The 25549-nt window shown below is 34.8% G+C and overlaps 1 protein-coding gene and 1 long non-coding RNA gene across 11 annotated transcripts in view; both read right to left on the minus strand.

Moving 5' to 3' along the window:
* Positions 1 to 25549, minus strand: part of Ubx (ultrabithorax) — a 388698-nt gene that overhangs the window by 282477 nt on the left and 80672 nt on the right. The gene's annotated exons all lie outside the window — the stretch shown is intronic.
* On the minus strand, positions 1408 to 9055 carry LOC147910536 (uncharacterized). Its single transcript, XR_015544154.1, has 2 exons — positions 3380 to 9055; positions 1408 to 2551 (listed from the first exon to the last, which is right to left on the minus strand). It is a non-coding gene; the product is annotated as an uncharacterized LOC147910536 (long non-coding RNA).

Consider the following 25549-nt stretch of genomic DNA (forward strand, 5'->3'; position numbering starts at 1 on the left):
GATATTTGAACGGAACCAGGGCAATCGTATCTCGACCACATCAATAAGTTCAATCGCGTATACTTTTGTAGCATTGCTTTCCTCCCATGAATAAAGCTGAGACATCTTATACGTAAGCTTCTATATGCGGGAAATAAATTTTGCAAAGATCCTCTATACATACAAGATAATTTATACATGAATACATATATATGAACAAAAAAGTCGCATATAGCTCGCATCATGAAGACGTTTGCTAAAATGAGTACAATGAATAGCTATAAGAGCAGAAAATAACGAGACTATATTATCGTCTAATCGGGAGATGAAGGAAAGGACGTGACGATCAGCCATGTTCGAGCAGAACCAGCTCGATCGAATCGCTCCCTCGAACCGGCCATGGCGATTCAGCCAGCGCAGGCATGTAGGAAGAGGGATTCGAGAGGGCCCGACAGGGGCAACAACCAGGTAGAAGAGGAAGGGAGAGGGTTGAAAGCCGCCCTCGGTTCCAACGATAGTTCCCAGAATAATCCGGCGTATAAATTGGATTGTTGGTGGGACATGGAAACTGAACGCGGACAGGGAAGAGAGAATAGGAGGGACTACATGTGCAATAGCGAAACGGGAAACACGTATAGACGCGTGAATACTTGCGCACGTACTCGGTCGCATGTGTACGACAAATACATTGTGCATGTATGTACATATACACGCATGCGTGTAAATACACGTACACGGACCACCCGTTCAAACATTCTGTGATTTCGGCAAATTCAACCATGGAGGTGGAGTTGCATGAATACGCGTGGATTTTCGCGAATAGGGATACGCAGGGAATACACCCTTATATGTGAGTTTGCACGAGTTCGTGATATGCAGGGATCCGACGAGCAAACAAAGTCGTTCCGGATCATCGTAGTTTTGGCTACAGGCTTGATGACGCCGCTGCGGAAGAGAAAATATAGGAATGCTAGAAATCAACGTGGAAATAATCGCATGAGAATCAACGAATAAATTTAGTTCGCTTATTTATTAATCTTATTTGTATTGATATATCGTCGAGTCAAATTCGATAACGTTAAATAATAATTCTTTTCAATTCATTTTCGATACTTTACGCAGAAAGAGAATCGATTGAAAGAAGAAAAAGGATAACGTTTCCATTTTAGGACTTAAATTCATTGTAAAAAGGATAATAATTTAAATAATGTAAAATGTTTTAGAATGAATTTTGTTTATTCACAAGATCTTTGGAATAGTTACAAGAAGAATTTTCGAAATTAAATGTATAAGATGTGGATAAAAAAATAACGTCGTGTTACTTCATATAGATCGAGTTTCAGTTGTCATAAATATTTTGAAAATCTTTTCGTGTTTTTTTTTTAACTTTTTTTATATGGTAAAGTAACAGTGCGTTATTTTTCTTAATTGTTAGAGATCATGTTAATTTCTAGTATAGATAGAAGTTTGATGTTGCTGGTAAAAAAGTGTAATTTACGAAATTTAATTAAATTAGAGCAAAATTTAAAGGATAGCATAAGTAACAAAGTTTAAACTTGTTAGATAAATTTCAACATTGGTGAAAATTTGGAACACCGGATTCTACTTCATTAGAAGAACGACTAATTAATCTCTATGAATTATCTCTTTGCTAATAAGATTCGCGCACAATGTAGGAAATTCTCAAACCGTGACCAACTTCATCTCATTACATAGAAGCAAACATGTAATACATAAGAGAATCGTCGTGTAAACATTGCTGCAAATTACTTCGGTGAACTGTTTACAAGATAAGCGAATAAGATATGTCATTTTCACGAGGCGAATTCATTCGATGGATGACATTACTTCCCCTTGCGATCAATATTTATTGGAAGTATGTTCTTACAAACAAATCATAATAAGATGTTCACGTCTTCTGCACACTAATTTCTGATAAAATATTATTAGATAACGTGTCTCATATTTGATAACGATATTGAATTAAATGAATCTTACACAAGTGATTATCTGCAATAATTAGATAAATTAAATTCCGATAGTTTTAAAAAATTATCGTTGAATATATTATCACTTTTTCAAATAATATATTTCAATTTCCGTTACATTACAAGAGAATAATTTAAAATTTTACTAAATTTTTTTTTTTTCAGCATCGAAAATGAAATGTAGTCATTTTGCAGTTCTTAATACTACTTCTTAAAATATAATTCTGAATTGATATACATCTTATATTTTTGACTGTATTATAATAAAGATACTAATATATCTTAAAAATCGATATTTTGAAATACGTTGAGAAAATGGCGACGGATGTGTTAGCGCAGGCGTGTTTTGTGCATTCTGAGTTTCGTTATAATAATTCAACGCGATAGTATACCAAACCTAAGTAAACTGTTTCTTCCAAACAGCAATATGTTGTTTTTTCTGCGCCTTGATTACACGCGTCTTCGTCCCTTCTAGGGCTATATTGGCTGGGAACTTGATATATGTACGGTGTTCCATTTTCTCCCCTCTGTCTTCGCAAGCTTGACAATGCAGCGACAAAGACGCCATATTTTTCGAGAAGAACCTTTAGATATATGTATACATACGTATAGGTATATATGTATAAATCAATACCTGCATGCAGCTAACATATTTCTCGCAGAATTTGCATTGCAGTTTTAATTACATTTTTCCAATCCAGAACTTTAATACATACTTTAGTATTCAAGAGATAAATTTTAATTATTTCAGTAATTAATAAAAAATCGTCGATATATACTGACAGCAAAAATAAATGACTAATGCCCGTTTCCATCAATGTGGATTAACTTTAATCTTGATTTAATTTACTCTTCTTTTTTTAATTCTTAGAATTAGAAAAAGATAAAGAGTAAGTTGAACCGAGATTAAAATTAATCTACAATTGATAGAAAAGTGCATAATGTTTAATTAATCGTCAAGATTAATTTTACTAAATATTATCTTTAATTTAAATTGCAAAAAATATTTCAGTAATAAATTTAAGGAAATTGTAATATTCTACCAGCATAGACATGAATAATTGGGATGACAGTTTAAAGAGCAGAATTATGGTAACTTTATAGCAGCGCAAACAATTAAATGCTCAACCGATGAAAGTTTGAATTGGAGTACTGCCAAAATATGTACGACTGCAAAGTACATAAATATAAAATATGCTTTAAGCTGAAATGTTAGGATTTAAAATATCGTTGACAAATTGACAATAATAATATAATTAATAAGGCAAATAAATCTCTTCTTTGAACTTAAAACATATCTCCTGAAAAGTATTATTATGAGGCATAAAAGCAAGTAGTATATTTCTTAGAAATCTAGCGAATCAATAAAATAAATTGAATAAGAGGGAAAAGTCATTAAAACATTTTCATACTTAAATTCAGTTGAGCGTGATGCAATCCTATCGTCATTATATCGTCTGCTTCTCTCGGTACTAAAACTGTTCTTTTATTGCTTTATAAAGGTACTCTTCTTCAAGTTTTTTTTTTTTATATAAGGCTAATCTTGTAAACATAAAAATAAATCTAATTCGATTCGTTCTATTTAATTGCTCGTTACGGTTATCACGATAAAATTTAACGCTACTTGAATCTTTTGACTTGATCTGTACTAATTTCCCGAATCGAACTTTCGTTTGACTCAACCACGAAAGAACGCCACACCTTCGGAATGCCAGCCCTACATGCAAGCGGCTATGCGCGTCCATGTTCTTTTATCGGTCTACGTTACCATGGCATGTACGATACTCGTTGTTTATTCACGAGAAGACGTTGCCTCCTTCTTCGCCGTCTTTTTTATTTGCCCGTCGATACCACCTCATCTTTCGCGCCGCACAAGGACCTCCCTCCCATTCTCCTTCACTTTTATAAAATATAAGCAATTTCATACTTTCTGCCCGACTCCCGAGCGACCCACCGAGCATATCTTTACGACGCGGCACTCCGGATTTTGCCAGCTTTCCAGCGCTCCCGCGCCTCGTCATTTTGCCGATAGTCCTTTGTAGGAGGAACGTATAATCCCTGGTAGCTTAAAAAAAAAATAGTTTTTTTTTTCTTATACCAGCGACTTTATCAGCCTCTATTCCTTTCAATGCCAAAGGAGATTTCGCCACGAACCAAGTTCATTATCGGGAATGAGGTAATTTGTGATCTGCTCGATGGTAAATATCAAAATAAATAATAGATATAACCGTAATACACGCATCACGCTGACGTGAAGTAATGCAATCTCAAATGGAAACACCATAATTAAAGTATCAAACTGCAAAACAACAAATTTCTCCTATTTCTGTTAATATCTTCTCACTATTATTTAGCATAAATATCCGTATGGAATTGCAAATTAAATAAATTAAGTTTTTTTTTTTTTTTTTACGATATTAAGTACTCAATTGTGCGACATAAGTACAACGCTGCATATCACAAACCCGAAGATTGCTTTGAAGTCTGCGGTTCGTTCATCGAAAATAAATACGAAAGAAAGTAGCCTCTTAATTCTCGATTCGTAGTTCACTATCATTCCAATCACTATCATTTCAATGTCGTGTTCGACAATCTCCAAGTCTAATTCGCGGCTGCCAGCTACGAACAGTCTCGTTCATTCTAATTTTCTTCGAGCGTTCCTGATTGGAGTCTACGAGGGGCAATTTAATCCCACTTCTCGTACACCCTCCACTTACGAATCCATTCCATTGCAATATGTATGTTGCACCTGCATCCACGCCCACGCTATTAGCGGAAGACAACTCCAGAAGTCTCTTTTCAGGCAGAATGTTCGGGAGGGTATAATATAATATAATAACAATGAGAAAGAAAGAGAGGTAGAGAAAGAGAGAGAGAGAGAGAGAGAGAGAAATATCCGAGGAATGCACTCTGTCGGCATCATCTTTTTGTCCGAATACAATGTCGAATTGTATATTCGACATAATGCTGTTTTGGTAATATTTATCTATTCAATGTACATGCATAAATTGACAGGTGCAATTAAAATTAAAATTTTGCAACCGAAAAGATTGGCATATTTATAATATATATTATAATATATTTTTTATTCATCTTGCCGTAATTATTGTTTCAAAAGGAATTATAAACAGTATTATTTATTACAGATTCCGCAGTAACACACATTAATTCGTAAATAAAAAAAAATATTTAAATCAATAAAACAAATATTCTTTTAATTAAATAAAGAGAGCAATAAAAGGATGATAACAAGTCTTTTAAATACAAATATTACAAAAAAAGAATAATTTATTACTTGTGTTTATTGTTTAACAATAAAATAAATATTTAGCAATTAATTACGTTTTTAAATATTTCAATAGCAATACGTTAATGAAAGAAAATATTGTGTATCATAATGAAATATAATATGAATTGAAATTTTTTTTTTTTTACTTTCGTTTACGACTTTAGAGAGGTTATATTTCATATATTCTCTTTCTTTCTTCCGATTAATCTTCAGATTAATTCCATTAAATTTCTGCTATGTTCAACCTATGTCATTAGAAACAACTCGTGGCACCTGCACTGCATAAGTTTGAAATAACAATGGTCCCTTTTCTCGGGAAGCACAGAAGAGCCGACGCAGAGACAGATAGGGAATCGTGATTCCATTCTCTCCGTTCTGCCCCTTTTCTCTTTCTCTCTCTTTCTCTCTTTCTTATTGGATTATAGGTAGTACTGGGAGATTATCTCGCCAGACGGCGAAATGGTAAAAGTTGGGCCACTGGTGCGTGCCAGAGTAAGAATGGACGAGGGTTGTGAAAGTAACGGAGAGGTTTTCAGACCTTTCCTTTGGAGCTGCAGACGCAACGACACGCCCTGCTCTTTCTCATCCCCTTCCTTCTTCTCTTTCTCTCTCTCTCTCTCTCTCTCTCTCTCTCTCTCTCTCTCTCTTCCCCTTTTTCTCTATACGTTCATCTTGTACCCTGGCAACCAGGGTTGACGGGGACCTGCATAGGGTAGGTTTGACTAGGGTCGATTTGGAGGCTGGAGTCCTTGGCGACAGCCTCAGTTGGAGCGGAGGGGATGATGCGGATGTCAATGCTAGCTGCCGGGTACCTACGTACATGTCTGGACAAACTAGCACGGGTAAGACTCGTACGTGTTCTTGCGTGATAGTTGTGTGCCGTTAGACGAGCCTGTGCTTGAAGCGCTTGTATAGCTCTAAAGACGTGAAAGTCTATGTTAGCTCCTGGTGATAGTACAGCTGATTGTGTAGGTAGTCTAGGCACTTGTGTCAGCTCTTAAGGTAGGTGTGGATACTGATACGCAGTGGTAGTAGTAGTCTACATACTTCAACGTGTCTCCCATTCACCCCCCCCCTCCTCCCTTCCCCCTACCCTCCTAGCTCGGGTTGGTCCACAGACTAAGATCGATACGCGACTCCGGCTTACTTATTCGGCTACATTTCGACATTGCAACCGTTCTCCATATATTCTCTTGGAGCAAAATATGCAAAAATATGATCCATTGTCCATTCATCAGTTTTATCTTGTCAGAATATATGATAGCGGATATAAACATTGAAACATTCATGTCTAGCTTCATTAATCACTGATTTTCATGTCGTTATCAAAAAGAACGTTATGTAGAATCATGCGAGCTTTCGATTTAATATTCTTGCTATTGTTATTTATGTCCTTATTATCATTCGTAAGACAAGAATATAAGAATCTCTTCATAGCAGGAAACATAATTTGCTGATATATTTGACTATGCCGTTAACGATTGGTTATTAACATAAATGCAATAGATAATTTTATTACTATTATTTCATATATTGCGCGCCGTTAGCAAATAATTAACTTTTATAATATGTAATTTTATAAATATTATTACTCTTCCGTTTGTACTTGACAAATTAATTACTCTTGCAAGTATGCACGCAAAAGTATATTTATGAGCTAATTATCAACTCTAGTTGAATTTTAACAGTCATTTTCCTGTGTAATCACGTGTCTATTTTAGATAATTCGTTTCTTATTAAAGTACGATAGAATCGTTACTGTCGCCGCAAAAATAACAGATGGGTTATTATCGACATTCTTTTCTTCAATTTCCCTGATGGCACACAAATTCATATCTTAGATTACACGAAATATATTACGTGATTAAAATGAAACCTGTGCTTTAACAAAAACCTATTTGTAAAGGACACGAAGTAACATTATCATTTCGAAAAAAATTGAAATCTACGGAATGAGTTGATTGTACCGATCAACATTGTGAGACACAAATTGGCAATTTTATTGTTCATCGCGAGGGACTATCTCTTTTATTGCAGTGCCGATCCCTTTTAGCTTCTTAATTTAACACGAAATGGATCGATAGCTTTAGGATAAATTAGAACGATAACTTCAGCCTGGATGTCAATGGAGCCTTAATAAGCTGCCCACATAATTAACTAATTGCTATATATACGTTGTCGGAATCAGCGTCCGAAGATGCAGAATAGTATGCATAATAAGCGCATTCGATTCTACATCTCTTTCGTCGAAAATATAATTTTGTCCATATCTAAGTTAAAACGAAAAGCAGAGCGTCTTGAGAGAAGGCGGAGTAAATAATTAAGTAAATAATTAAGGAATCTTATCTGATAAAATTGATGCAGGAATTCGATAAGTCGTTAGTCGGCGAAGAAACTTTGAGACCGGCTCATGTATAAAGATTCTTATTACGTGACTTCTTCGACGTCTATCGAATGGACACGCAAATGGAGGACGAGATCAGACGACTTTATCAAAAAATCAGTTACAGTAGTAAACATCGCACAATATGAATGCAGAAAAGACTCCTGTGTGCGCGTTTCTTTCATTATATATATTTTAATAATAGACGGATAAACGGAACGCTCGTCATATTTATTCATAAAAAATGAGATTTATTAAACGTGTAAAACGTTGGATGCTTGGCGTGTAAGATTTGCGATAATATTCATGTAGCTTTGTAAATTAAGTAAGATGAAACTTATGTCTTCTACCTCGAGATAAATTATGAAAAGTAATTAACACATACTTTAGCGACCAAAGTATGTTATTTAAACACATTGAAATTACCTATTCGCTACTACTTGATACTTTTAAAAAATAAATCAAATATTTCTTTCTTTTTTCTTCATGGCATTTGCAAAAATGTGCACATATCATAGCCGGAATAAATAAAAATGAATTAATAGGTAATAAGTTTTATCTCCCCTTCCCCTGGAGAAATTATACAAGAATCCGATGTTATGTTAAGCAGTCAGAACCTGAGAGGTCTCGGGTATAAAAAGTACGCATTATGTGAGCTGTCCAATGGGAAGCCAGCAGTGATGACGTGCAAAAAAGAGCAGCGAGAGATGCTGAGAAGCTGTAGGGATTATCGACCACGGAGAAAATCGTCGCTGTTCCTTATGGAACGGGTTCGAGTTTTGCCACAAGACGTTGGCGCTTGATTGCCGATACGCACCAGGCCATATGGTCCGGCGAAGGCGTGTTGCTGCGAAAGAACAGAAGGAACGGAGAAAAGAGAATGAAAATGGCGGGTCGCAACGTAATGCAACGAAAGCAGCTACTCCCACAGGGTTTGATAAGTTTAGAACTCTCTCTCTCGCGAGCCTTTATCGATAGTTTGGCATCTCTTATACTTGTTCCACATATAGACACATCTCAGATGTATGGAACACATGGAAATCGATCATGAAAACAAATATTATTTTTCACATTAATTTCATGCCTATGTTTGATTTTTAAGTATTTTTATTTCAATTTCATATTAAAAATTAGTTGATAAAAATATTATTTTAACTCTAAAATGCTATCAATATGTTTATAAGTAAATTTTACGTACAATTGAGCGAGGTCATTGAGCTTTAAATTATATTCAATGATTAGGAGGTCCAATCTGTCATACTAAAAGCTAGAACATGTGAAAATAAGCTTTTAAAAATTTTATTCGTTTTATATTCAGTTTGGATATGGTAATCAGTATTATAAAAGAGAACGTAATATGATTTCAATTTTTAAACAATTTTGTATTATTATTTAATATTTTGTATTATTATTTTATTTAAGTGTTATGAGAAGACACAATTTGTATTATATATATTCCATATAATTTCAAAAATGAATTTTAGTAATGTTCTTTCTTTTTTTAAGTTAATAAAATTTAAGTTAATTAGGTTATTTTTTTTATATATAAAAATCTAGATTATAAATGTTTCGTCATTAAAAATGTGAGACGTTTGAAAAATTTGTATGTCAATTAAGAATGGCATATTTCTTTGTACATAAAATTTACATATCGATAGCAGAATTAAATAAGTATTGAAAAAATTGATAATTTTTCCATAATAACTCTGAAATAAATACATGTACCAATCTGGAAATACACAAAAATATAAATAAGTAAATTTTCATGATCGCATTATTATTCTTTCATTTACATATATATTACAATAAAATCTTATAAATATTTTTGTAATAAGTTTATTTTTAAAAATTATTTAAATATTAGTAATATCATTTTCGGCTATACGTGATAAAAATTAAATATTTTTTCCTTCTCATGTCTAGAATTTCTCAACCCAATTTTCCAGAAGCAGTGGTGCAAAAAAATCAGTTTACGATTATTACGTATTCCATGAAGTTTCAGTATAAATAGCTGGAGTCGCATAATACAACGCACTACTTTTTGGTGTGTTCTCTTAAATCACATTCTTCCGCGACGGGTCCAGACGGGTCTCATTTTGTGAGAGTATTACCGTAACTCAATCTGCTTGTAACGAACGTGTACATAACGATTGCATCTTCCAACGAATGTTTACGAGGTTTATGAAACGACACACGTGCCGACCACCCGTGCTTTAAATATCGAATAAAAACTCGTCATTTTTAACAAGAATCTGTGAGATTATTGATTCAATATCTATGAATAATATCAGCTAAAAAGAAATAAGTAATTTTTGTATTTCAATACACAAAACATGAACATGAAAGTATAGAATATTGAAATAATTTTAAATTTACATTCAAAATTATAAAGTATTACTTAGTAATTACAAATAATAATTACTTACAGTAATAGAGAAAGAGGAACATTTTTTAAGTTATTATCATGAAATTTTTTAACCGACCGTTTCTGGTGGACAATATAAAATAAAATGTGAAATTTAGTTTTCTGCTATTATTTGTTCTCAGCGTCATCGATATAAATCATGAATTATAAGATAAACAGAAGCAAATATAAAAAAAAAGGAAAAAATATGTTTATTCACATTTTATTTATAAAGTTCAGTCGATGCGATACTTCAATTCAAAATTGTCTAAACTGATGTTAAGCTATAAAATCAGAAATTTCATTAGGTGGTAACACATTCTTTCAAAGAAAAAAGGATTCAGCAAAATACTCAATCATTTGCGATTTATATGCAACATAAACATGAAAGTCAGCTTTTCATCATAACGTAAGTTTTTCTTTTTTGAATTTTGTGAAACTAGATTGCTAAAATTGTTACTTAAAAAGATAATTAATTTTTATCTTATTTATTAAGTTACATATTTTTATATCTTTTCAAACTTTGCAGTTTTCAATAAAATATAACAGAAAATTTTCGTTTTATTTAGAAACACAGAACAGTATTCAATATACCGTACACGAAGTTCTTTGCACTCGCGAATTCTTTTAATAGTCTTTCAATGCTAAGCAAGTTCTCACAACAATTACATAGTAAAGATACGTACATGTTTGTCGAACATTAGGCATGGAGCCAAGCAAACACTCCAATGACGTTACATAGATAGATAGCAACTAATTTACACTGTCAATCCACAGGCAGTCAGCCAAAAAAAAAATCTGGCTAATGTCCGAACACGAATAGTCCTTTCGCAGCACCATGGTCGTTTTATTCCAGTTCGAAGCATTAACTTCGTAATTTTATAACGTCGTAAATAAGACGCGCTTATATTGAGTTACGTGTCAACTCCCCTTCTATCTCGATATTCTCCGTGGTTTTACAGGAAACCGCGAAAGTGGGGGTAAAAGAAAAGTGGAAATAAGCGGTTCGTTGGATCTTCAAAGCCCGACGATTCAGAGGATCCGTTCAATCTGGTTGTTTATCCCTACAGCTTACCTGGACATCTCGTGCGAGTTGTCCGACGTTCCTCTTCGTTCTTTTGCCGCCGCTCCAAATTCAACGACGGAGATGGCTGGAGAAAAAGGATTTTACAGGAATGTCTGATAAGAATAAATTGGGCGCACATTTGGCTTGCGATTGAATTTCATAATGAGCACAATCGTAATGCACATCAAACCGGGAATACCGCTCCTTCCATTGCACGAATCCGAAATTAACGTTAATTTCGGATTGTGTCTTACAACGCAAGGAATTAAGCTGTCATCTGTATGTATCAATGCTAATAATTATCCTCTGCCATAACGGTTATATACATAGAGAAATCAGCGATGTTGATTTCTTTGAGATACTTATTTCATGTTTCTTGTTATTCCCTTTTTCATATATTAGATGTACATGTCAAATTCATTATTATTAATTATTAATTTAGATTAAATTGTAATATAAAAGTTATCTCAAAATATACCTCATATAATATTCGTGATTAATATTCAAATCGCATGATAATATTAAAAATCTGACAGAATTTATAAGAGTCATATATTCTCTTCTTATATTTCCAAAAGAACCGCTACCTTCAAAATAGTTATACGTTTAAGAACAAACGAGAAAAATAGCTAAATTAAAATTAAAAAATTATAAATAAAAGAATAATATTCATATCTTAGAGAACAAATTTAAATTTAGATAAAAAGATCAAGTTTCTATTTCGAAATAATCGCGTAATGCACTCTTTAATTTAGGTATTATCGAAGCAGAAAAATGTTTGCTGACAGATCTGCAAAAATTGCTTTTCAAATACCAAGATGTACAGCTGATGAAATTTATTGCAATATGTATCGCAAATAACGATTGTCATTACGAAGGCATCGGACAGCATCTCTCAGATATTCATGAAGTATTTAATATCTGTAATTAATGCGCGACTATATAGCATTAAAAACGCAAAGTTATAACGACACACTATGATATTATAATTATAATTACATAACGTCTGTTCAATTCCACATGATTACTCGCTTCTACTATGAATATCCTCATTTAAAAACTCATAGTTAATATGAATAGAAATTACGGAATTTTTGTTTCCTCTATGGAGAGGGATCGAAGTTCTGATAGAGATATGAGCTAGGAAGACGAGGGCTCTATCTTCCAAGGAAAGAATCTCTCGCGCATAGATTTCATGGGGAAAGAAGTCGGATTGGAAATTACCAATCCAGCCTGCGGGATTTTGTAGTCCAGACGGAGGGTATCTACGTATGTAAGTATGATCGTGGGTATGTGTACATGTGTACGAGCGTGTAGCACGCACACGTAGTCTTGGCGGCGCGCGCACCTCGGTCTCTACCTTTACGCCCAGGCTAACTGCTTCGGAATCGACGGGAGGAAAAAGAAGATCGGCCATCATGAATTCCAGCCGTGAACTTTTCTTTGCGGAGTCGAAGTCGTCATCGTCGTCATCGTCGTCGCCGCCGTCGTCATCGTCGTGGTCGTCGTCTCCGCGCGACGGCTCTGAGGGAGAGATATCTCTACGTCCCTTTATCCTTTTTATCCGACGAAATAAAGTCGCGGATAACCGAGCGTAATAAACACGCCGACATAATTATCCGGATCCGAGACGCGGATAAGGTTGCCCCGCTGTCCTTTAAAGTACCGCGATGCCTCCGTAGGTAGGGTTACTGTAAATTTTCGTTTCACTTTCGCATCGGAGCTTGCCTTGCAGACCACATTATGTCTGTAGGAAAGCATCGCAAATTTAATCTTCCTGTACCTACCAACGCGTACGTACTGTTGAAAATAGAAGAAGATTACGCAAATAAAAGTTACGAAGAAGATCGCGTTAATATATTGCAATTTCCTTATTTGCATATCTTCACAGTCGGATTGTATAGATCCGTTTAGATTACCCCAGATCCATTGCGGCGCCGTCGTAACTTTTAATTAACTCAGTCTTAATGTGATCGTCTATCGTAAAAGTCCGCCTACATTTTTACATGCATATTTTAATACATTTATCATATAATACATTTATCATGTGATAGATTTCTTATTCTTTTATCTTTAAAGCATTTTATCAGCAGTAATATTACGGCTTTACGCTCCGAGTAACTTGAATTTTGCCAGCGTTACCAAATGTCATTCTTCCGTAAAGATAATTTGATAATGATAAATCAAGTTAGTAAATAAAGTATTTTTAAATTCATAATATATCTATACATTAACATATTGCAGAATTGCATATGTTACAATATTTTAATAATAATTCATTTATTATGCACATCCGATATAATTCTATAAAAATTGTTTAAACATTTATGTTCTCTTTCATAAGACATCCAAAATTATAATGTGCAGCGTATTATTCTTTATTTACTATTCTAAATTAAATCGTCAATTATTGAATCTCAATCGCAAATACTTTTGCTTTTATATAAAATAATTTAAAACAGCATTAAACAGATTTAAAGATTTAATTATTGAACTATTTTATAGCTTTTTAAACGAGTTTATCACGAGACTGAAGAAATGAATCAAATTTGCAAATTCTCTCTTTTAATTGTATTAAATTACCGTTACTAATTATAGCTATAAATTATGCAAAGTCTCGTCCGGATTGACATATGTAATAGCATTCCACTGCATTGTCTCAAACAAGAAATTTAAAGTTAATTATCACTTCTAATTACAAAATTTAAATTGCAATTATTGTTAATATCTAATCAAGTAGCAATCTCTAAATAATTTAAAATATTGTATATTCATAAACTTAATGTATATCATATGCTTCAATGTATATATCAAAATCATCATTAGTGTGAATAAAATCAAGATTTATTAATTAATTAACTAACGAAATTTGCATTAAAATTGTCGGCAAAGATTAGCGCAACGTTCTAAGTGGTAGAGACATCTATCGGGTAAGCTGTGAAACCACAAGTTGCATAAACGACCGACAGAGTGCAGGATTGACCGTTTTTCTCATGGCTGCCGACGAGAGCGCGGATTGGTTCGGTCAACGGCGGCCATCATGAATTCCAGGCATACGAGATTGCATAATGAGTTTCATGATGGCTGACGAAACCACCAATGACGTCAAGAGGGTGGCGCCTAATGAAAACTGGTATATCAAAATGGCGCGCCCCTTTTCAGCCCGGCAGACATGCTGCTGTTGACTGTTATTTGAAAATTCTTCGATCGCTAAGGAAAAATACACGTTGCCCTGTATCTGCACTTTTGAACATGGCTTACAAATAAAAAAAAATCTTACAGTGATATAAAAAAAAGCTAAATACAAAGTATAAAAATTGAACTATTCTTGTAATATAAAATAATATAAAATAGGTATATACATATAATATAAAATAAAAATATATATCATTCTTAAATAAAATCCACACAAAATATGAAAATACCAATCGTCTTTTATAATAATATTATGCATGCATATAAAGCGCGATAGATGGAGTACATTTTAATTTCACGCGCGACGCATGAGCGTACTTCATACATGTAACACATAAGTGTTTCAGCGAGATTATAATGTTTATGTACAGTATTGGGGAATTAAAATGAGGTCAATGTGCCTGCGAGTAGTAAAAACAATAAAGTGCGAAACATAAAACCATCCACAGCCGATACTCACCGTGATCTCAAGTGGAGGCACGCAGGAGGTCCGCGTGTAAAAACTTTTATGATCACAGTCAATAAAATGACGTAACCTAAGTGGTCTACGAGCGGCGAGGTGACGTCACAGACCGGAAGTTACGCATAAATGCCACGTGGACTGATAGAGAGTAGAAGCCAGGAGGAAAAGGCGGGATAGACGATGTCGAGGGGTAGGTAAAAGATACGACGGCAGGAAAAGAGACGGAATCGGGTAAGAGTTGACTGTGCGAGTGACTGGAAGGAAGAGAGAGGAAACGAAAAGGGAGACAGAGCTGGTTGATGGTTTACGACATTCTGTTGATGGCTGTAGTGGCGTAGTTGCGGCGTCGAGCTCATAAAAATGTAACGAGCCTGTAAACGTTCGTTTATATTGCCCTGCCTTTACACCCGTCCGGATTGGGGCAGGTCGTGGCACTTCTCTCGCGAACCCGTTGTACCATGTGACGTCACGTAAGACAGAAACGTGAAACCTTGTACGAATACAATCTGTTTTAGGGGGAGAAATACGTCGTTTTGCTACGTACTGCACTTTGACTCGTTTTAGAGTCGATAAACGAGGTTCCCGGCCAGAGTATCGTAATGTTTCGAGGAAATGCATCTACCTCACGTAAGTGACGATCCGCCTATGGCCCTGACCTTGCATGGCAATTTAAAAAAGCAAACCAGGACTTTTCCAAACAAAAATTGAACTCCTGAATATCTGCTATAACGAAATATTCTTACGGTGTTCTAATAAATCACAATCAGAGCAATAAAAATAAGGTATCTTCTGTCACAAAAAGCATTCAGTTTTTAATCGTAACATACTTTCATAATATTTTCTTTAACCGCAAATTAATCTCAAAGCTGTTTTTGCTCATATAACTAATGGCACATTGCAACTCAGTGCATTATCCTTTTATTGTTGCTTTTGAAATCACCACATGAAAAACGACAGTTATCATTTAAAATATTCTTGCGGAAACGTTAACGAGTTAATGATATGTAATAACGAAAGTGGTCAGCTTGCCTATCAGTTACGAGTGGCCAGGTTCGCGACTGTACTCCGTTACTCGAGTAACCTTGACACCAATATGTATAGCGCGTGTGCACTCATGATTCATACGAGTAGCTGACTTGTCACTCGTCAGGTGTTTTGTGTACATACACCTGGTCTGCGCACGTGTGTCCACCTCCGGTCACAAAAGTCAAGAGGAGCACGCGAAGACGCGCGATTTAAAAGCCACGGAGAAGTTGGAGTCGCCACGCCGCTCGTTTCGCTAACACTTAAAGCTTTATAGACGCTCGTAAAAACACTCGTTTAGCTTTATTTGGACGGAAAGGTGGTGGACGGAAATGGGGAAGCTCGGTACCGACATGGAAGCTAGAGATATTCTTATCTTACCTTACCGTCACAGATACATTCGCTTATGTACTCTTAACGCGCGACGTGTAATCAAAGATCGGGAGAAGAATGGCTTGATAGTGTCGCAAGATTCGTATATCGCAGTATTTGTATCTTTACAATAGAAAAGAAAAAAGATAAGTTATAAAGTCATTTCTTAGTCACTCGATTCTTCTTTCAATGCATAATTATTTTTCATATTTTCACTATGGTTTCACTTATTTCAAAAGGTTCCTTTAAAAATGTAAAAATTGAAAATAAGATAAAGTTTGTGCAAAACTATTTTCTGTTGTTCGGAAGATGGAGTTTTTGAGGCGTTATAATGAAATTCCCAAAAATAGAAAAATGTTTATGATTTAAAATTTAATATCGCGTGCAATTAACCCTTTCTTCAGGATATTTCTTTCTATTTGGATATTCATGCATCGACAGAAAGGTTAATCGTACACTAAACGATATGAAACGCACAAACAGTATTCTGCAACACTTGATGTCGACGAACTCTTCGTAAAAAAAAAAAAAACGAGCTTGCAGACAAGAAGCACATTAAGAATAAATAATATTTATTTATATATTTATTTTAATAATATTTATTTATATATATTTATTTATTTTCCTATTTTTAATAAGTACGATACAACGTATTTTTCTCGACATGGAGAAAACATAATACAAGATCTTACATAATGTAAGATTAATTAATCTGATTCGATTATAATATCATCAACAACGTTAGATATCACCGCATTCATTCGCGTGTCGTTTGGATTTAATCTATGTTATCGTAGGCAGCGAGAGAAGGATTCATTGCTGTCTGGGACGCCGTCTGTCCGTAAATTTTATTGCCCACATAACCGTCATTTTGCGCAATAACGTGTGCCGTCAACCGTACACGTACGTCGGTTTGATTACTTTGACTAGTTCGCACGATTGGAAAATTGAATCGACTGTATAATTTATGAATTGAAGGCAAAAAGAAATTAGCTTAACTTGTGGAGCTGGACTAATATTATGCGTAATCTCTAAAATATCATTGGAAGTATATTCTAAATTCCGATTTAGTTTATGCTGGTCAAATAATGAAAGAAAAGGGAATAACAATGTCTTATAATTATTCTGGATCATTAATGTAAACTACATATTATATTAGTTATAATAATGAACACTCATATTATTCTGAATAGAAAGAAAAAGTATGTATTACGTTTTGTTTATTCTATGTCTATGATTCCACCTCTTTATCTAGTTGATTATAGCAATTATGACATTATCTTTCAATTAAAAAAAAATATATATTATCAGAATTATTATTTATTTATGCTAGAATAAAAGGAGGAGCCTTTTATTTTCCCGTTCAATTTATTACACATCATTTCGTCACAGAGAAATCATCGCAGTTTGCATGCGGGTCATCGTTATTATCGCTAAAACCGCTGCGCAATAAAAAATCGAATGAGTGAAATTGAATTAATAAAAAAATGTTATACATACAAATATTATCATTATTTCTTCGTTAAAATAAATTGATTTTTCATCACTTCGACATCATTACTTCATCCTGTTCTGTTACTCTCCAAGTATTATCATTACAAATTATTTAAATCTCATTTTATTGTCGCCTAATAAACGGGTTCAATCAATTTGAACCTGATCGTAGGAGTAAACCTCCAATTATTGAAGATTGAAGTTTCAAAGACTCGCTCTCGTTGTTTGCGCGATCGACAGACTTGGATGATTTGGTCATTGAGATCATCATAGTAATATTGTATCATGCAGGTCATCGCCGTTCTTGTCTGGGAACTGTCTGTATCTAAAGTCAGAAAGATACCGCTTCGTGTTTGCTCGTAAAGTCGGCCGCTTGCGTAATCGCTCGTTCCCTTGGCCGGTTGACTGGCTGCCATTCCTCTACGACACGTACCGCCTTCATTCATGCTCGCATGCCATCCGAGAGGGAATTTTATGCGACTATCGTAAACGAACGTTATGCTTCTCGTCCGCAAGCCCGTTTTTTTTTTTTTTTTTTTTTTTTTATGAAGAGAGTTCGACGACGTCACGCGCGATGGTGCGTTACGTTTCTCCCTATTTCGATTCGCCAGAAATAAATTCTCGCTTTACGCAAATGTCGTTCAAACAGCGACTCGACTGACTTTTTTCGAAGCACCGATTCGATCAATTTGAAGACAACAAATACGAAGCTCGGTGATTTGCCTTTGGATACGCATTTCAAGTTCGTCGCGGTTGTACCATCCCTTCTACTTAACTCGGAGAATTTTACCTTGACGTAGGGGGACTTGAGACAATGCTTATCCTCAGATACGTTTATTGTGTCCCGCAAGCGAAAAAATTATTCAAACGATGGTGGATTATCGGAGAGGACGTCGCGAAATGTTGGCATTGGCCGGCACTCAAGGCATCGCATTTCTCCGAGAGAAACGAATCGCGAAAGGTCGTACGACTCATTTGACTTCCCACTAGTCCCGAAATACAGACAACTCTCTGACGTGGCGTGCACGTTAAATATTTATGATTTTCCGCAGGCTCATTGGTCTCATGCTGTTCGACCTTCCACGATGAAACGTAACCCAGCCAATGGATTCCTCTTCGTGTTTGCTAAAGTATCGGCATTTGGCTTTCGCATCAAGACGATACTGTCAACGTAAGTTATGATAAGCTCCGAAACTTATATTGATACGGGAATTTCAAATGAGGAAAGAAATTCGAGACCTCTCTTCTTAAGCTCTAAGAATTTGATTTATATCATTAATAATTGATTTCAAATCATAGTTTATAATTATAAATGTCTTTATAACGTAAATATGTCTTAACAAGTAAGATATTTATTGCTGGTGATTATTAGTCGCGATAGTGTATCGTAGTGTACATAATTTACCTACAGCATAATTGGGATGACTAAATAAAAAAAAAAAACATAAAATTTTCGATTTTTAGTTATATAAAAAGAAAATGGCAAAGTGGCTGGCATTCCACTATTATGGCACGCCACCATTATGATGTGATTTTCTTCGACGATATCGCTGCTGGAATAAATGACTCGCAGTAAATAAGATCGCAACAACATCGGATACGCGCGCAAAAAGATATCGAGGGTATAAGCCGTGCATTTACATAGCTCCGAATTAATTTACTAAACTTTGTTTACGAGAGGTGAGAGCGTACCTCGCGTCGTAAAATACAGTTTTTACACTTCCGCTCGAGTCTCGTGGACGATGGCGACGGTGGATTGGCCGGTTAATATCGGGGAGGAGTATGCGAGTAGGAAGATAAGGCGATATCGATAACGACGTCGGTTAGCCGCGATCCTGTCATATTTACGAGCCCTCAAGCGCCGTGGAAGGAGTCGGCCGAGGGAGAAGGTAAGATGGAAGGGCGACTCGAGCGTAAGGATTCTCGTGGAAGCGGCTGCGTAATTGCGTTGCGTACGGTTCATTAGTTCCACTCGAACTTCTCTCGAAGCGTGGGAGGGGTGAGAATGGGGCAGGGCAGGGGGTGAAGAGAGATAGTTTCAACGTTTATTCGCGGAGCCGGCAGAGTCGTTATCCCTTCGGTACCTGGTAATATTTCGCGATTCCCTCGGTCTTATCCTCCGAGGTGCACGCTCGAGAGACCCTTAATTAGAAACTTTACTTTGCGCGTTTTAAATGCATTACCGTGCCATAATGTTGTACAATTTATGCTCTCAAGCTGTAACTGTATATGCGTTACTCCATATAAAAACCGCCCGTGGATAACTGCGGGAAGAAAAATCGAGTATATCGTCGCAATATATGTCTCGTAATCAAGTATCTTTACAACACGATCGAGCGATGCCAGTATTGTGAGTTATCGATATCACATTGTTGGTATCCGGGCGGTTTTCCCGCATAGAGAACAGGTTTTTTTTTCATTTTTATAATAAATTCACTAATTTACCGCGAGATTAAATATATGCTAATGCGCTCGAAGGATAGTAAAAGTAAAGAGACAGTTAAAATAATTTTGTACATCGAGGACAGCTACTCACAAATAATGAGTTTGCTTTGTTTGTTTCGTTAAATAAATTCGAACCACGTACGTATGCGTATACACAGTAAATGATTCGATTCCATTGGAAGTCGACTAACCAAGCCACGCCCCGCTTGATCAACTAGAATCTCTTTCGTTCTCAGGCTGACGTTTCAAAACTGGCCCACGATCAATAAAAATGGAAGTTCACTCAATCTACCATGTGTACCTTTTTATCAAAGCATAAAAATTTTTATACATAAATTCTATATCAAAGTTTCGAATTTCCATATCTTTAGGAATTTTTCACATTCTTTTCATTCCTTGTAATATCATTTTTTATCTAATTCAAATTGTAATTTATAAATATTAATTTAAAAAGATATAAAGAGCGAAATAAGGCATACATATAAAAGCAATATAATATATTTTTCATAAAATAGTATTAATAGATTAATATAATAGATTTATACATGTTTTTTTTCTGAACTTTTAATAAAAAATCTAATTTAAAGCATTAAAAGATCAAAAAGGAAAAACAATAAAATATCTTTACTCAAATAAAATCCTTTGTAACTTATTTATATATGTATGTATAAATTAGGTACACTGTAGAAAAACAAAATTATCTCATTATGCACGCGAACGTATCATCAGCGATTCCGTGCTTGGCTGCATAGAATATTTTCATAATCTTGACAGGTCCCAAAATTATTACATGTTTGCGCGGTAATTATTTTACAGGGAAAACTTTGAGCCATCTATTCATATGTACATATTTATGACTTCTCGTAAAATTCTAGGTTGCTATACAATGCATCATTTTCTCGATATTAAGTCAGTTATAACGAAGCAACTAATTTATTAATTTTCGAATAATAATTTTTAAGCAATGATCAATAAATTTCTAATTATGCAATTTATTGTAGATTAGGTTTGTTCGTGGAGCATTAATTGTATTCAATTTTAATTCTATCTAAAAGTGTTATAAAATAAAATTTTCAAAATTTTTATATTGTACATTTTTATTATTATTCTAATTATATTAAAATATAATCATAGTAATATACATTTTATGATAAGCAGTATAATAAATAAAATTATAAGATTAATTAACAAATAACATTTAGATATTTCATATTATTTTCTGATCCCTGCAATATTGGCAATATAAAGAACTTTGATTCGTATCTTAGATTATGGATGGGACGTTATCTTTATAAAATTTAGTCAGTAATATTATGAGAGAGGAATTTCTGCCATCTTCGATTTCTCCGAGAATCTAAACATGCATATTTATCCGATAAATAAACGCGAGTTTGAAGCGCCTATATACGAAACGATTGGAGAACTTTTGGAGTCTGAATTGCAATCTCGGCGTCGCACTCTCCGCGGGCTTTCAGGTATCTCATTTACGTGATACAAGTTGAGTCATGTGTTAAGTTGTAACATTTCGGCTGGTCGTTCACTATTTATTTGAAAACAACACTCATTCGCTTCTCACGCACGAAAACGCTCGTCCAGTCACTTATGATAATTATTCTGTTGGAGATCGCATGAGTAAAAAATAGCGACGATCGTGCGAGCGTGTTTAATTAGAAAATCAAAGTAAGAAATCCCGCGCTATTCTTTATCGATGCATTGCTCGTTCACATTCATTCTCAGCGGGCTCCAATTTCCGGGACCGGAGCGGTGACCGATTAGTGCGGTCGCATATACGTTCGGCATTTTCATTAAAATCTTCTAATTAAGGTAAGATTTCAGAACGGGCCTTATACCAGGCCCTGGATCCTGCTGTGTCCACGCCCCCTACGGGCCCCGTGGCATCTTATTTTGGCCCAATGAGACGAGTCAGGCGCGACGTACCAACGGCCATGCCGTATCTGAGCAAAAACTGATAGTATAAATATTAGTTTTTAATAAAAGTCACCAACTTGCACTATAAATGGTACATAGAATGATTTAAAAGATAGAAATTATCGCGATCCGATTCACGCTCGTCATCGTTTGTTCCTGTTTAATATTTGATAATCAAGGATGAAATAATTCTTAAGTTTTGTAAGCATAAATCCATGGCCTATTACAAAATGCTGGCAGTCCTTCTAACACATGCGATGTCACAAAACTACCGGCAAAAAGAAAATTGCGGTTGATTTTGCTTTTACAAAAGTAAAGATGGACAATAAAGAAGCGCTGGGACTATATATATTTGGTGTAACTAAATATTATACAAATCTCTACAGGAAGTTACATAGGAAACCAAGTGATATATATATGTCTTGCATATATAATATATGTCTCAGTGGTCTATGGATCATAAATATTTTTTAAAAGTAAGATTCCTAAAGAAACCGCTTGTGAGACGGCAGGGTTAATTTTTTCGCTTCAGCAGAAGCAAAAAAAGTAGTTCACTGACAGAATAGGCGACTATGGCTAAAGGTCATAAACGAGAAAGAATAAAAGACCCTACTGTTCCTTTACATAAACGGTCACGGGAAAGATTATATCCAGGTTCGTACGTATCGATGCAAATTTTAAGGTATTCGTCAAATACTCCACCGCATGGAGAATCTAAATACTTTCGATATATTTGTTATTAAAAGTTACTACTTCAATTAGAATACAAATGCCTCTGAAATTAAATATTCATTGATGTGTTATCGGTATGAAGATGACACTGTCAGGGAATCAATGAATTAAAATAATCCAAGATATTATCTAAGACTCAGAAATGTAAAATAAATCCAGAGAACGAGTCAATAATTGCCTTCGTTTAAAAAATTCCGCGTGTCGGCCCGCGTTCACTAATTAGAGAGGCGGTCTCTTTGTATATTTAACTGCACTTCTCTCTCTCTATCTCTGTTTTTCTCTCTCTACTTCAATTCTAAGATCTTGTCTGCTACCGACCATATAATATCCCTTGGCGCTTCGCCTGGTAACGAACAGTTAAGAGGACCTAATTAAGCCAATCGAACTAGTATAATAGTGATTAAACTATGAGTTCTGTGACGCGATCTTATTCAGTGTAATCCACTTATCATGTCCTTTCCGACAATTCATCTTATTCGTACTTTCTATGTTGAAACTTTTAGCTACTCTCGATTCACTTCATCCTTTTACTATTTCTTGAAAGCTCAAAATTAATTAAAATTATTAGAATTATTATTTGAGTTAAAAATATAAAATAGAGTTGATGACACAATATCCATTTAGAGAGAAAACAATTTTAAGTATAAATTAAAATGTCTATAATTAATATTATGTTCATTTTAGAAATAATTACTTTCTATAAATATTCTGAATCATTAATCAGTGAATAATAAAATGGTTCAGGTGTTCATAATATAAGTGTGAGCAATGTAACTAATACCTACGAAAAAATCTGACAAGGACAATACTAAAAATACATGCGATATTATCAGAAAAAAAGAATAAGTCGACATATCTCGACATTACCTTTAGTGCATAAGCAAAGAAAGGAATGATGCATAAAGAAGAGATTTAACAACAAAACTGAATTCGAATTTTATTCAGAAATAGGGATCGCTCAAGTAATTGCACAGCTTGAGACGCGAACTGGAGGATCATTGACAACGAAGAGCCGAGGAGAAAAAAAAAAACCTCGACAAGCTACACTTACACCCACGCCTCGCCGTACGATCAGTTGTAGCCGACATTTTGAAACAAGCGATAGCAACCTTCGATGTTTAAATATTCATGAACCCGCCACGGGCATAATTCCATCGGCTACCTAGGTGGTATCGACGATGGACGCCTAGACGCCCTGGAAGACGCTGAAAGGGCAAACGTGACCACCTTCATTGACTTTACGACCAGTAAAACGTAGCTTTATAGTTCGCGCTCGGAGCAGTCCACAAAGGCGTCCACATGTGTTGCAGAACATTGTTCCTGTATGTTGCACAGTAGGTACGCCGTTGAATATGCACGACACCGCTCCCGTTGCGTACGCGGCACTACTCCCATCGTATATTGCGCGGCTCCGTCAAACTCGGACCGTTGCATCATCCGAGAAATCGATGTGCTATGTACACGTGCATCATACGAGCGAGCGCATAATACGTAGTCCATATACGAGAAAAGAAGTTTATAGAATATATATCCCACGTGAGCGCGTGAAACGTTGACCTTACTCGATAATGAAAGTTTCTTATTATAATGCTAGTGTGTTCAAAGAGGAAAATGTGAGGGGTGTCATAAATTTTCAGAGAAAAAAATATATATATATACATGCATGCATCGAGCGGAGTTTATTTTCATTTCTGAAAATTATTTAACGTTTTTGTATACTATAAATACGAACGAGAATATAACTTTTCTTGGGAGTGGACGTGGGGCTTAGTCAACTTTGAAAGTTTTAGATCACTTAAGTAGCTCAATTACCATTTACGCCGGTAGAAGCTCTACCACATTATCAAACTTTGAAACTTTAACGTTTATGGTAAACCGTCCTATGACATTCACGTTTCTAGCGAACCCGTTATTTTGTCGAATCTTGCATTAATGTTTTTAAGATGGTTGATTACATTAAAGCAAAAAGAGTCTTCCTTCGAGATAAGAATAAAATATGAAGAATAAAATATGTGTAAAACATTTTTCTTTTCAGTCACTTAATGAAAACTATGTTTGCTGTAAAATATTTATTCTAACAATTATTGCATGTAATATATAATGCAAGTATTTCTATGTAATATTTTTTTACGCGTCTTGTATTCCTTTTTATTTATTTAAAATAATACGCAAACATATCACATTAGTTACGTGCTTTCGAATATTTACATTTTCAAATATAATTGTAATTAAGAACAAGATAATTAAAAAAATATATAAACAAATACATATTAATAAATATCAATACATATTTTAATCCATACCAAAATTTCTCTATATATCAATGTAATTTTATTCACGAAATCCTGTGTGTGTGTGCAAGTTTGGATTTAATATTGAACTTTGATGTTCGTGACGTGTCATCCAATAATATAAAATGGATCTGTGAAAATGTGAATATCCTTCGAACAATATCCAGTAAAAGAGTTAGTTCCTTGAATCACTGCACTGAATCATCACGAAGAGCAATAAAACTATAAAGAGAGCAGTGGAAGAATTGAGAATGGATCCCACATACCTTGTCATTCTGACTTCAGGCTGAAGTAACTTCCTACGTATCTTTTTTTAGATTCTTTTTAACTAAACCTTCTCGAACGAAGACATTCGAGAGAATAGACATAGATAGAGAATAGGTGAACTGATTTCAGTACTGAGCGTAACTTTATAAAAAGTCTCAGCAATCAATTTCACGGTAATAAAATATCTTTGCTGTTATGTTCCAGGTACTTGTCATTTTTTTTCCTGAAT

Source organism: Acromyrmex echinatior, chromosome 2, assembly GCF_024713525.1.
Source record: "Acromyrmex echinatior isolate Ae372 chromosome 2, ASM2471352v2, whole genome shotgun sequence".
In the NCBI taxonomy this organism is placed as follows: Eukaryota; Metazoa; Arthropoda; class Insecta; order Hymenoptera; family Formicidae; genus Acromyrmex; species Acromyrmex echinatior.